At 32.8% G+C, this 16188-nt stretch overlaps 1 pseudogene; it reads left to right on the forward strand.

Moving 5' to 3' along the window:
* Nucleotides 1-12520: 12520 nt before the first annotated feature.
* On the forward strand, nucleotides 12521-15680 carry LOC149531379 (cyclin-A1-4-like; annotated as a pseudogene).
* Nucleotides 15681-16188: the final 508 nt, after the last annotated feature.

Here is a 16188-nt window from a genome sequence, read left to right on the forward strand (position 1 = left end):
TCTAGTTCACATAGATCTCACAGCTTCAAAACAAGGTTGTTGACACTATGGCTACTAACAACTCACTCCTATAAATTCCATACGAAGATTCATAGTACTGATTCTTAGTTGAACAATTACATGATCCTGCTTAAGAAAATGATGAATTAGTAATGGTTTACATTTTGGTTGGTCCCCAATCCCCTTGCTACCAAGAAATTCACTCTTACCTTAAAGATGATATCATCTCCTTCCATCTTAAAAAAAATCAACACCTCAACCTCATTCACAGATCTTCCCACTACACTATTATGGAAAACACCTTATATTGTTGAGGTTATCATAATACTCTTTCTCAATATCTAGAATCAAATGAAGTTGGTATGGTTTTAAAGGAAGTACACTCTTGAATTTATAGTACCCACATGAGTGTAATAGTCCTAGCTAAGAAAATCTTAAGGGCTAGGTATTATTGGCCCACATTAGAACGCAATGCTTTTGATTTTGTTAAAAAATGTCTACCATGTCAGTAGCACACTAATCTAATACATGCACCAACACAAGATCTACAACCCCTCACACCAACATTTCCCTTTGTATGTTGGGGGTTTGACCTTTTTGGGTAAATCACACCCCCATATTATAATGGACATAAATAGATCATCTCAGCTATTAATTATTTCACTAAGTGTGTTGAAGTAGTTCCACTTGTCAATGCTATAGGAGTCCAAGTTTTTAAATTCATCCTTTACCACATTATTTGTCACTTTGGTATCCCAGCTACTATCCTTTTAGACCAAGGGGGTGAATTTAAAACACTTAAAATGGAGGATTTGTGCTCTATTTACACATCAATCACTATTTTTATAGCTCATACTTTCCACAAGTTAATGGTTAGGTAAAGGCAACCACTAAATCCCTACTCAATATCCTAAAGAAGCTTGTCAATTATTCTAGTCATGATTGGCATCTGCAAATCAACCCTACCCTTTGGGCATACCATGCCTTTGTTCATCTACTAGCACAACCCCATACTCCCTATTTTATGGAGCTGGAGAAGTCTTACCTATAAAGGTTGAACTCACATCCTTATGCATTTCTTTGCAAGGAAAAATATCTTATAATGACTACAAAGTTGCTTGACTCGCCCAACTAGATCTACTTGATAAGAAAATGCAACTTTCCTATGACCACCTAGTAGTTTACCAAAATAGACTCAAGAAAATTTTTAATAAAAAGGTTCACCCCCATTAGTTTCATGTGGGTGACATGGTCCTAAAAGATAACATGAAGGTCCAATCAGATACAGAGAAGAAAGAAAAGTTTGAGCCTATCTGGATAGGTCCATATGTTGTCACAACATCTTTTGGCTCTGGAGCATATCAATTATCTACTCTAGAAGGTGAGCTTTTGAATGATCCCACCAATATCATTCACCTCAATATTTTTTATGCTTGGGCCACTCAGTATATCATGCCAGCCCTAAAAGGTACAAAAACATCATAAAAAGCCTTGAAAAAAACTTTAAAAAGAGGAAAGAGAAAAGCATGAAAATAAGTATCTGATAGTGAAAACTTGGAAATTCAAGTGCCTTGGATAGGTTACTTGGTTAAAACCTATAAATAGGCACCATGTGTACTTAGACCATTATATTATCTATCAAATCATCATAGCATTCCTCCATCCAGTTACCCATATCCCCAAGGTGAACTCAAAAATCACATGATTAAAACACTTGTACCAAACACTATACTTGTACACTACTACATTTAACGTCATTTTTCTAAAAAAATTTTTAACCATCAACTAAATAAGTTTAGGTTGGTCAGAATGTTAAGTAAAAATTTATTTATTTTTACATGTAAACCCTGTGTTGCTCAAAATTTTGACCAACACAAGGCTTATACATCAAAAAAATAAAAAGAAACATTTCTCACTTTGTCTTTTGCGTGCGTGGATTCAACAATAGTCTAACAGGTCTGTGGGCATGGATTCTGAAGATACTTCATCTGCTACCACGGTCGACCAAATTGGTACTTGTAATGGACACTTTGATTTTTAGATTTTGTTAAATTTACATACCTCTGGTAGAGATCAATTTCTTATATATCTTGTTCAGAAAATGTCGGTCTCCTTGGTTTAGGGTTTAGAGACTTACATTCTCTGTAGACTTATCGCAGTGGGGTTTTAATTTTTTCCAACTGTGACTATGAATAGAATAGCTAAATAATGATATGTTCTTTTTAATTCTATTTCTCTTAAGATGTTTTATGTCTTTTCTTCAATGGTTTAGATCTTTCTATAGGATGTTTGTTTCTTCCATTTTTGTCGAAGAAGGAAAAATAGTTCATTGGGATTTTCTGTGAATTTTCACATGCTTTTGTTATTAACTTATCATGTATCCAGGTCAACATTTTAGCATATTGCTACCTCAAAGTGGTTCAGTTTCTCCTTCTATCTTTGTGTATAGATATTGGATTTGATAAAAGCAATGATGATGTTGAAAGTAAAGTCCTCAGAGAAACATACTAATTTTTGTCCATCGAATCAAACATTTTTGTCACTTGACTTATTATATTGGATCCTTTTTTCATTGATCTACCATATATTTAGGTCATTCAACATTTAAGCCCATGCTTCACGTTGCAACCATAAAGGTCATCAACTTTCTCCCTTTATCTTTTCTTATAGATATCTACATTTGTTGTAACTGATGATGATGTCGAAAGCAGAGTCTTTAGAAAAGTGTAGTACTGATTATTTTGTATGAAATTAATCATTTTTTTCATTTGAGTTATTTGATTGTAACAGGGACAAAGAAGGGCATTTATTTTTGAACTGCACATATATGATTGTTTTCATATAATATGCTACAACATGATAATTTTTTTACAATTATCTTCCTATTGTTTCAGAACTCTATTTAATCTGTTGTATCATTCTCTACATATAAGTACAGAACCTTTTGCAGGTCAATGAGAGGTCATACACTATGCTAATACATTAAACTACTATTGCATCACACAATCTAATGGAATTAGTTGTCTAATTTACATGAAACTACCAACTAGTTGCTGATAGTAGTGAATAGGCACTATTTAAAAACCTTCAATAGAGACCTTTGCAGGAAAGAGCAAGAGTACACCATTTTTCATTTGTCTAGCATTAATGTTTTCACCAAGACCTAGAAATCTGATTAAAGGCTGGCAATTTGAATTCTACTTGTAGAAAATGGAAGCTACTTATGGTCCTGTGCACCTTAGTACATGCACTGATGTCTTATATCTTTACCAGTTGCTTTGTCCTAACAACACAAGTAATCTATAGGCAAAATCAATAGTTAGAGTTCTCTCCATAAGCACACTGTGGTCCTTTCCCTATACAACCCAACATTATTACTTTCATAGTCTAGTATATTCTATTATTGTGGTCTTTTATACCTTAGATACAATAAATTTTGGAACTTTGACTTAATTTATGCTATTATAGGTTGACATTGAGTTCATACAAAATATGTTGTTGTTGAAATTTTGTCAATAGTAACCATCTAGCTATCATTTATGCACTATGAAATATGTTTTGTGCAATGCAATGTAATCAATGATATGGATAGAAACAAAAAATCTTATTATCTATGATGCATGGGTTAAGCTCTCTATATCTCTACACTATGTAAACATGCTTAACTTTCCAAAAATAGAGTAGTTTAATTCATTGGTGGGCTAAAGTAGACATTCTAGCCCCTAGCCACAATTTTATTCTTTGATGCAATCTGTAGTTTAATTCACTGGTGGGCTTAAGTAGACATCCTAGGCCCTAGTCAGAGTTCTAATCTTTGATGCAGTCTGCTCCACCTTAAAAATATGTAATGTAATGAAATGAGGTCAAATAAAAGCACTTGGTCAACTTAGGCACACCAAATACCTCCAAAGTGTAGTATGTGTCTTCAATGTTACTTGTTTGGGGATGTTTATAAAGGGTCCCAACCAAAACAATAAACAAATCACCAAAAATCCATCATATTTTAAATGGGTAAGTCTAGGCTTACAATGGCATGATATTAGCTTGGGTCGTAATACTTAAAAATAAGTAATCTCAGACCAAATGAGCTCAGAAACCAAGAATAAAACTACTACCCTAGCATGCCCAAAATAATTTCTCATGCACCAAAAGAGCACAAAGGTATTTATCTTATTACCACTATGAAAACCCAACCTTTTATGCACAAAAGGTTCAATGCAAGTCTAGAGTAACTTTTGGAGGAATTGAAACCTCTATAAAACTAAGACAAAAGGTATTCCAAGCATATGTACTGAATGTTGAGTGTCTATGCTAAGTGCTCCAAAACCATCCATTTCATGCCTTCATCTGTACACAATGTCCAAAACCATCTCTCTGATTATTACATATATATAAATTTGTTATGGATGTATATTTATTGTATATAATCTTGATTTATTACTATTAATATATGTGTATATAAATGACAACATATCAGTTCTTCACCCACCATAGAATTGGATACAATATTTGTAATTTAGTATTGATTCAAATTACATAGAGCATATTAGTATGCTATCATACCATACTTTGTTAGCCATATAATATAATATTTATTTTCTTTTGATGTGTGCAGATGATATGTATTCAATACCAAATATAAGTAACTATGTCCTTATTGGTGCCTCCATGTGATCAATATGAAATATATTTAATAATGACTAGTAAATTAGGCCTTAATTTCTGACCAAATTTTCAATCATCAATGAATTTGTTTAGGTTTGGTCAAATTTTAGAGGCAAAATTTTTTTTTTTTTGAAACATATGCTCGTGTTGGTTGAAATTTTGACCAACATGGGCTCCTATGTTTTAAAATAAAATACTATTCGCATATGTTAATAGTTTCCATATGTTTTAAACTAGGTGCAGACTTGAGGCGATTTGTGAGGGGTTCTCAAAGAGTGACGAGCTTACGTCCTTCGCAATGATTGGGGCATGGATTTGATTGAAGCAACTATAGAAGAGTTGAGCATTGCAGATTTCACCATAGCACAAGTTATGCCAACTAGGGAAGAACTGCTTGCCCTCAATGGAGCTGTCAATTTTGAAGGTCAGCATCTTCCATTACTCAAAATCTAGGTATATTATTAAATGTATATTTATGATCTCCAACTATAAAAATTTATTGCAAATAATGGCTATTGTAAATATGGCCGCAACTTTTTTTAATTCAACATTTTAGTTTCTTGTCTAAGCATTTTTATGGTTTCAGTAGTTAATCCTTGATATGATCACAATTTGTAGGTAACTTAGCTGAGAGATGGTGTTGCCCTGAATTCTGGTGTCAAGCAACAACACACATGAGGAGGTGTCAAATTCCTTGAATCGATATCCAAGCAATAAACAATAAGGAAGCTATCATTTCTAGGTTTAACACTAAATTTAACAGCCGGAGCATGTATCGAAGGTTTTCATTTAAACCTTATATGAAAACTTTTGCAAAATTTGAAGGTATGTACTAGCTGAATGCATGTATTGAGTTGATCAATTTTTAGATTAATGCATTTCTTCATTGGTCTATTTTAGGTTTGAGTACTTATCATATACTTCATTAGTGTTCTTTTTGTAAAGGTTTAGAGGTTCCCTTCCACATATCACTTCCTTATTTGAGTTTTTCTCTCATGTAAAGATTTTTTCCAAGAATATGGTATTTAGTTTTCCTAAACCCCTCAATTTTGTCTAGGTGCTCCTATGTTTGGTTTAGACTCTTCTTCTTACTAGTTTTTAGCACTAAGAGAAAGGTGACCACATATTTTATGATGCTACAATGATGGCTAATCCATGCCAAACAAGTTATTTTTTGGTATATAGATCTTGCAGAACACAATGGTTATATTGGGTTGATCCACAACACATTTTTCTTCATGATGCACCTATCTGAAGATCAACTATGTGCATTAAATGTTTCATATAATAATCACATTTGGAGCTAACCTAATTAATGTATTGAGATTTTGTTGAGGATATAAATAGGATAAATTATTTGTGAAGGAGTGTGTTCTGTAAGTGTTAGATCTCTAAGTATGAAGCCTATAAAATAAGTCAGATGCATTAATCACTGCAATTCATAATCTTGTTGTTTCTTGCAAACCTTGTGCATATTGTTGGTTGATAGTATATCACTTCAACGAATACATATAACTTTGTATCATGCTCAACAAGTTCATCAAGGAACAATGTGCCTCCTTAAGCAGTGAGACTTAAAATAAATATTGTAATCCATATTTCATATAATTTGAGTTAACTTTCAATGTTCTTTCCTTCATTGGGTTTTTTGCATAAAATTTTTTTGTCTTTGTGTTGTGACCTATGGTACATGTTTACGTCTTTTTGTGGTAACCTATGCTACATGTTTTTCTTTCATGCTCTTCAATCTATTATGGTTTGATGTTAAAATTACTTTATTATATGTTGATTCATAATACACTTATTTCAAGTCATGGTTCATATATCTTCATGATGCACCTATTTGAAGCCAACCTATGTCACATTTCATTTTTCATCCAATGGTCACTTTTGGAGCTAACTTACTTGATTCATTGAGGTGAAAGGACGTAAACAAAAAGACAAATCATTTGTAAAAAATTATGTTGTATAAGTGTTGGATATGTGAGTATGAAGTGTGTAAAATCAATTCAATGAAGTACTTATGCAAAAAGGGACTGTCAAATATACATAAGCCAGATGCATCTATAATTGCATTTCATAATCATGTTTTTCATTGTAAAGTTCATGTGTCTTGCTATTTGATGGTACATTTCTTCAACAAATCTTGTGTAAGTTTTTTTATCTTGCTTAGCAAATCCATCAAAGAGAAGTGTGGTTTCTTAGCAAGTATTACAATATGTATAGTAAGAGTTAATGCATGCCATGGCCATTCTTGATTATATGAATTGTAGGATTGTATGCCTTCTTTGCAACTAAATCATTTGATGAAAACCAATGAAATAAATGTTCTAACTAGTAGCAAACTATAGGATCCATGTGCTATGAAGATGCATGCCATTAAGGCAAATGGCTATTTGAAAAGGAAACTACTAAAGGGCTCACTTGGATTAGTTAGATCATGGCCCTTGTCATACTAGCTAAGATTTCTACAAGATAGAATATATGCATTTGAACTCCCAAAAGATTTTGGAGTATCATATGTCTAGTTATGAGATAGAGTTATTAGGTGACACTCTTGTTATGTTTATGGTTGCAAAACAAAACCATTTCCATGATAGAATTTATGTTTGAGGCTCTCATGCCCAAAATATTTTGGCAAATCATGTTTACAATTGCAAGATAGAACCACTAGATGACACTTAGTTATAATTGCACATATTGTTTCAAGGACATAAAAAAATGAATATGCTCATACATGCATTAGTAGTGTTGAAGCTATTTTACAAGGGTTAGATTTGTAATTGGAATAGCTACAATATGCAAGGTCTAAAGCAGGAAGTGATTATAGATCTTGTTGGACAATGTCATACTTACAAAAAGTACATGATGCATCTTGTCAGTACAACTTCGTAAGTTACATTTTCTATTTATGATTTTCATTTGGAATCCATTGTTTTAGTTCTGAGATGAATTTGGTAAAATTCTTTTTGAAATGAGTGAAAACTCTAAAATACCGGGATCCTTTGTAAGTTATTATGTTGAAACATTGTAATCATTTTAAATGCTAACTTTCATTGGACACACCAATTCTAGTTTGGGTAATAGGGTTATACAGAGAATAACCTCTCTTCATGCAATCTCCACATTGTCTCCAATAATGAATGAATTGTACTTAAATAGTTTAGATTGAAGCCAGTGCAAAGAGATTTGCAGATCTGGAAATATTGGTAAAGCATTTTACATATGCCAAATGTCTCAACTGTAACTCCTAAAAACACCTGTAAGGATTATAATTCTAAGGCTTTAGACAAACACAATTACAGTTCCAATTACTTTAGGAGACCAATAAAAAAAATTGTATTGTCTTGTCCCTAGAAAACACACAATGTAACTTTCTTGTTGGTCTGATATGCCATGTTGAGACCACAACACCTCATACAAAAACGGTATTTGGTTTCTTTTTCTCTCTTATGGTTGGTCATTAATTTATCTATCCTTTCATAAAGTGCTTGAAACACATACAACAATTATTACAACAATGCTTCACCTATAGAACCTATTGTCAGACTTGTAAATACATAAAAGATTTTTTTCCATCTCATCTGGAATAATTGTAGCCCATATCCAAATTTTTTTTAGTTTCATCTAGATGGTCTTCTAAACTTTGGCTAGTGATAATACTTTTACAAGAAAGAATTTAATTTGATCAGCTTAAACTTATTTTATTAGAAGTTCCTAGGAGTCTTGGTTTCTATACTCAAATGAATAGATACCCTTTGCCTACAACATAAATGTACAAGTCAATAGAAAGTGCCCTATATGAATGCAGCTTAAAGGTACTAGTCAAAAGAATATATCCCCTCCACATGGCCTATGACTAAACAACAAACTAAACCTCAACCTCGTATAAAGATTTACTACTGAACCTCATCTAAAGACAACCTTTAGAGAACACAAAATGACCCCTTGGTAAGGCATGTGTTTCAGTTTGATGTTTGGACGTTTCCCTTTGCATGAGTTTCCCCTTCATAAGGCATGCATTTTAGTTTTCTCCTTAGATTTTTCCATTTACATGCACCTTAAAATCATGTGTAGCAAAACTTGTTGCATACAATAGTTTAGTTTGTGCACCTGCAAGTTTAGATAGCTATAAATTGTTGCCACTTCAAGAGTTATAATATACTATTTCTTGGTACCAATAAATAGGTGTTAGTTGAAGGAAAAAGTTCCCCTTTTGATTTCAAAAGGACACAAAATCTACTCAAGTTGAACAATGTTTGGGCTTTTCAAGGATTTAAATGGCCAGAATTAGAATATAGAAAACTTGTGACAGAAATTAAATGTCACATTTCCTTCAATTCCTCTCTCATAACACAAAGGAATTTCCTGAGCAAGACAAAAAGCTTACTACATCCACCATTTAACACATTACATGAATCTAGTTATTATTCAATATAAATGAGGAAATAAAATCATTCAGGCACCATGAGCCTAATCATTCAAGTAAAATTATTTTGAAACCCTTGCACCCATAAAGACTTGCAGCCCCAATCAAAAACTTTTAATTCTGTACAAATGTTTTCAATTCCTGATATTGCCAAACACTTGATTGATGCTAGCAATCATGCACCAATTAATTTGTCTAATATCATTGCTAGCCCTCGTAATGCACAAGAGTGCTACTCATCTAAATATAGTTTTGAACTCCTATCCATCTTTTAAACATCTTGAACCTTCTTTTTCTCTTTTCTTGGTTCAGTATACTTCTTGACTAGATAAGAAACCCTGATTAGCCTGTCATATAATTTCACATTATCTTTTTTCATGGAATTTTCCATGGATTCATCATCAGAAAATAATACATGTCCAAAACCTTTCGAGCAAGCCAAACTGTGCAGATTGCTTCTTGGAACATTTCCAATTTATACTATTCCAATTTTGTAAACCCTAGGTATCTGGACTACAAGATAAACCCTTCTACTATATTTCATCATCGTTAGCCTGCAACTCCTAATATTTTATAAATTTAATTGTAATATGTTTGTTTCCAAATCTTTTTGTTTTCAAAATCCTTTTTGGGGTTGCTTTGTTGCAGATCATGGAATCATTATCTGAATTAGTTGATGTGAGAGAAACTATATTTGAGATTTCAATTGGGGATCGAAGATTTCTTGATGAACATTCAACTATAGACTTCTTTAGGCCATTGGAAGAACCTAGGAAATCTTGTACCAAGTTATGCCTTGGTAACATAAGTTTTGGAGTAGAGGTAGCCCGTGTTGCAAACAGAGTCTTGATGGATATTTAGAAAAATTTAATAGGGGTGGAACTTTGAAATTTTATCTTCGGAAGGTTCGAGTCTGAAGCACTTGAGGTCATTGCAATATTGTCATCTACTTTAGAAAGGTGCATGCTCAAATCCTTGACTTTTGATCTGTATGAATTGAGAGAGAAGGGAGTTAAAGCTTTTGGACCACTCTTGAAATCTCAGAAGATGCTCAAAAATTTGAAATTCATAGATACCCAAATTTCCAAAGAAGATGCTAGATTCATTTGTGAGATTCTTCCATCTCTTGAAAGGATTAAGGGTTTGCATTTTTGTCACAACTACTCAGAAGATGATGCGGCAGAGGCCCTTTCAGTGCTTGTAAAAGAATGAATTGATCTGGAGGATTTTGAATTCTTAAGAAGTTGTATAGGTATCCAAGATGTTAAAGCTTTATTAGGAGCTTTGAGCCAAGGCAGTAGGTTGAAAACACTCAATTTATCAGATAACATGTTTGGGACAGTCGGTGGTGTTTCTCTGAGCCAAGTCATCCATGGACAAATAGGTCTCACAAAAGTTCATTTAAACTATATGAATCTTGAGGATGAAGGCACAATTTCCATTGTAGACAGCCTCAAGTATGCTACTCCATCTCGAAGAGTTCTTACGATTTTTGGAAATGGTACCACTCCAAAAGTGGCTCCAGCTTTGGCTGCATGCCTTGCTAAAAAAAGCTTGTTGACAAAGTTTGTTGCATCACAAAACAAACTCAAGGATGATGGAACAATCATGATATAAAAAGAAATTTTGAAAGGTCACAGGTAGCTTAGAGTGCTTGATTTGAGTACTACTACTATCTCTAGAATTGGGGCTAAGGCTGCTACAGAGGCTATTGTAGACAAGCCTGATTTCAGTCGACTTTTTATCTATGGGAATTTCATTACTAAAAAAGGAATTGAGACAATAAAAAATGTGCTAAGAAAATTAAGATACCAATGGTGAATATGTTCTTGGAGTGTTGTATCAATATAAATATGATGGTCACATGATGTATCAATATAAAAATGAGGGTCTCAGTGATAGTGACTATGAAACTAACAACGAGTTAAAGTGGTATGGCATTTATGATTAAGAGCACTGCAAGATGTTTCTATTTCAAAGAAATTTGGAAATTTTTGTTAAGTCTTCAAATACACATCCCAATTCTCTTTAACAAGACTAAAGTTTTTTCGCTTGTAATAGTCTCATTGCAATCATCTTTTGGTTCCTTGAACATATAGTCAACATGGTCTTTTTTGTTTCCTTGAACATATAGTCATCTTTTGGTTCTTTGGTGGTGGAGCCCTATTTTATATGATGCTAAACTTACTAACTCTATTTTAGAGTCCTTGAAGAATTGTCTGATATCATCTTCCTTAACAACTCGAGGAAGGTTACCAATATATGCAATTTTGCATCCACTAATTTTAATTGGTGGACTTTTTTTCTTTGGTCTAACCTTCAACAACTCAATTTTCATGGATATGTCCCTCCTAAATACAAAAGTAGAAATAAATAAAATTTCTTTTACATTCAATTAGTATACCCTGACTCAGCGAGTCATTGTCGAGTCATGACCAAGTCCAAGCTGGGTCACGAGTTGAATTGCCCTTGTTGAGTCAGAGCTGAGTCTAAGTCTCATTACTTTGGGTTGAATAACATTGGAGTTAAAAATTCTAGTCAATACTCATTACATGTCCTAATAGCCATGTTACCAGATTTGTGCATCTAGCTTGTGGACTAGAACTAGGTCCGTATTGGGTTTGGATTCTTGAACCAGTATGTACTAGATTTTCATAGTGTTCGAATTTGACCCTATGGATTTGATATTTGTGAATCCGAACAAACCCACAAGGTCAAATATGAACCCTACATGAATCCATATGAATTCTAATGTGAATCTATGTAGATCCCTAGAGACCCATATGCCAAACATGGAATAAATACACATGATTCCATACATAATGCATGCATATGTTCTTATATATAATACATATACACATGAATCCATATGAATCATAATAAGAAAAAAATGATGAATCATATTTTGGTACCTAAGTCCATCCCTAAATCTAAATGAGCAACTTAACCTAATAGTTGTAATGTTACTCCTATAAAAATGCACATATTTCTAGTTACTCATAATCCTAGTTGTGGGTTTTTTTACTGTTGTACTAAATTATGTTCTCTATTTTCACTAGTTTATAGTGTACCCTTAACACCTCAACTAGTTTTAGATTCTTGGATCAAAATTGTATTCTCAAGTTAGTCAGCATTTAACAAGCACATCCATTTTTAGCCTATTAAAATCTTTTCCATATCGTTAACCATGTTTTCAGTTGGTTTTAGCTCACAATATTGATTTGATAATAATTAAACTCTGTGATTTTAGTTGCATTTCACGATTTTGTGCTTACAAATTATAGCTTGTGATTTTTTCACAGGAGTAATAGGTCATGTTTCATGATAGATTTTCTCACTTCAATCTTCTATGCAAATATTATTCAAAAAATTAGGGTTAGAAGAGGTAGGCTTTGTACATTTCATTGTTGCTTAAGTGACCAAGCCATGACTAGGCCACAACAACTTAATAATGTCCACATTACTCGGGCTAGGGTTGCGAAGTCCACATCTAACAATAACATTGTTTCTTGTGAAAACAACCTACCCCCACCTTTTCCTCTGGTGGGCAAAAGGAAGATGAGGAAAAGACCAACATCTGAGGATTCCACCATGCATTCTTTATGTGATGCTACTAGTCTAGCTAAACGTAAAGCAATACTTGGAGATGTGACTAACATGTATAAAGATGGAGAATTGGCTTTGCCAAGAGTTAGGACATGAAAGGTAAAACTGAATTTTATTTTGCATACTTATGTTGGTTTTAACTTTTATATTCTACATGTTATTTCAGGGAGATGATGAGAAATGACAGCGTAGTCTAAATTGTATGGCAAAAGTCTTCTTTAATTTACTATTCTATGCACACTGGGGTCTATATTTAAATTTTGCATATCTTCAAGAGAACTTGATACTATTTGTGTCATATCTCCTCTATTCTCACTTGAAGAAATTCTCACTATTGTATGTTGAATAGTTTACACTTTCCTTTTGGATATATATAATTTATTTATATTGTGATATCAGCTTAGGCTGCATCCCTGGGTAACAATAGAAAAGGAAAATGCCAAGGAATTATTTAGAATGTCAATACAGATACCAAAGTTGCAAAAATTGAAAAGGATATGATACTTGTTCCTTTCCATTCCAAGGATCATTCTCCCAATGATGATGTTGGGATTGGTGAAAAAAAGAGCAATGGAGAGAATGCACAGGATATACAGGATAATTCTAAAGATCTAACTACAACTACAGAAAATATACTAGTGCAATTAAAATGCAAAAAACTTGTAGCCAAAACAAATAATGAAAATGCTTCAGCATATGCTAATGAGGCGTTAGTGTCTTCTCTAAAGCAACAAATTTGCCAAAATCAGCATATATCGAGAGAGCTCAAGAACAATTCAAAACAAGGTAATTTGACTAGGATTTCATAAACTAATTAAGAGTACCTAAACATATAATTCATTAAGTTTTGTTTTTTTATTTTGATCAATTTTTCCAAATTCTCTTCTTTCTACTTTTTACTCACAGTTTTGATCTTCTACAAATGTCAGGAGTTCCTGCCATTCTAGTCAAATCTTGTGAAGGTGTGGGGTGCTCAAGCTATTCTCACTATATTGATATTGATTTGGACCATGGTGATCTTTAGATGTGTACTACTTATGCCACAGAAATTTATGATAAATTACACATTATAGAGATTTGCTCTGTTCATAGTGATCTTTTATTCTTGGTCTAGAAAATTTATATTGTTCAATTGAGCTGATTTGTTTCTATGCACTTTTTTAATGCTTGTTAGTATAATTCTCACTATTGTTAGATGTATTATGCTTTTAACAACTTCAGCTTATTGTTGTAATTTTTTTTATATAGGTATATAACTGTAGATCCTTGGATGGATCTACAATGTTCTACAAAGGAAGTTGTGAATTACTTTTTGTTTTATGTGGTGTGCTAGATATAGATTTAGCTGATACATATCTTCACTAAAAATTGCAAATTTTTGTTGATGTTCTAAGCTTAAATGAAGTAATATAGGTACTTGAAGCAAAAAAAGTTATCGGTTTTCATGTGTCAAGCTAGACTGAATTTATGACATTTTCTTGAAGCTTCTTTAGATTAATACTTATAGTCATCAATTACTTTTTCAGCTAAAACGGTGAGCATTACCTTGTTACATTGAAACAATTCAACAGGAGATCAATGTAAATATGAGGGGCATGCTTGTTGATTGGCTTGTTGAGGTTTTTTGCTTATTGCATTTCTTCATGCTATTTGTATATTTATTTTTCCCTATTGTAGTTGTGCAATTAATTGTATATAATCAATTCAAAATTAGATTGTTGTAATAGGTTGCTGAGGAGTACAACCTTGTGCCAAATACACTTTACTTAACGGTGTCCTATATTGATCAGTTGCTCTTGGCAAATATTGTGAATAGACAAAAGCTTTAGCTTCTTGGGGTTACTTGCATGCTTTTTGCCTTGTGTTTACTTCTTGCCTACTGTAACATTTTCTTTTCTTTTCTTTTCTTTGGTCAGTTTTTAACTACTGCTTTGATGCCACTTTCAGGAAGTACGAAGAAATTTGTGCTCCACATGTGGAAGAATTTTGTTACATTACAGATAATACTTACACAAGGGAGGAGGTACAATTTTCCTTTTGTACTGCAAGATGATTTGTCACATCTCTCTTGGGTGGTATTCTTAAAATGATAATTATCCTTATCTTAATACTAATAGGTGTTAGAAATGGAGATTAATATCCTAACTTATTTGCGATATGATCTGACAACACCAACAACTAAGAGCTTTCTCAGGTAATGGTTTTTGTGGAGCAATCTTGGTGACTATTTTCATTGAAGTTAACATGAAAAAAAAAAAACATTGATATATTCAAATGTAAGCCACAGAACAATCATGATAAATGCTATACTCATTTTTCATTTTCCCTTCTCAATTCGAATAGGCGCTTTTCCCATGCTGCTCAAACATGATATAAGGTAGCTTTACATTCTAGTTTTCTTTTGTTGTATGTGGGAGATAAAATTATTTAATATATAAAAGTATTTTATTCTTACCTTCATAATTTTTTTCATTCAGGTTCCATCTCTACATTTGGAATTCATGGGCAATTGTCTGCTAAACTCACCCTTGTTGAGTATGACTTTTGAGCTGCATCAGCTATATTTGTGGCAAGGATGACTCTTGATCTTGGAACTTGCCCCTAGGTAATGTAAATTCCATTGAGTCATTTTTTTGTTTGGTCTTGTCTATACTAAAATTTGAATAGGATTTTATTGTCCTCGATCTTTAGAATCCTATGCTAGAACATTACACAGGCTATAAAGTATCAGAGATGAAGGACTATATTCATGCATTGCATAATTTACAACTAAATAGCAGAGGGTGTACATTGACTGCAGTCAGGGAGAAGTATCGGCAACACAAGGTATCTAAATATCTTCTAGCATTTAAGATTCCTAAATTTATCACCCCCATGGTCAATAATTTTCAGCATCTTTCTTTTGTATTTACAATTCAAATGTGCGGAAAACATGTCTCCCCCAATGGCAATTTCTCCTCAATTCTTGGAAAACCAATAATAATGAAGTTGAAGCTAATATCTTGAGGGTTGAGTGGCTCTTAATTTGGAATGGGATTCATCTCACTACTAGCAGATATATCAAATTTCAGTGTTCAAATCTATAGATCATTTAATAATCAACATCCTTTAATTTTTTTCACATTATCTATTTTCAATGTCTACTCTATGTAAAGTCTATAATATGTACTATTTGCATGATGCTCCTAATTGTTTTGTTCTCCATATATGTTCAACAAATGGAAATGGTTGAAAGAATTTATTTTTTAGGTCCTCAAATACTTTATATAGTCTGGTTGAAATGATTTAACTTGTCACCAGTATAGAGGTAAATATCCAGTGTTCAAATCCATAGCAAAACCACCACCTTTATTTTTTTTAGATGGTCTGTTATAAAAATCTAATCCTTGTATTTAAATTCAAAAACTAGCTATAGTGGCTGAAATATTTTCCTTTTTCATGTCATCAAACAAGTTTATATTCCTACTTGAAATGATATATTTGCTTCC

The sequence above is a fragment of the Cupressus sempervirens genome, chromosome 11 (genome assembly GCF_028749045.1).
Source record: "Cupressus sempervirens isolate cs-2001-9-10 chromosome 11, ASM2874904v1, whole genome shotgun sequence".
NCBI classification, from domain to species: domain Eukaryota; kingdom Viridiplantae; phylum Streptophyta; class Pinopsida; order Cupressales; family Cupressaceae; genus Cupressus; species Cupressus sempervirens.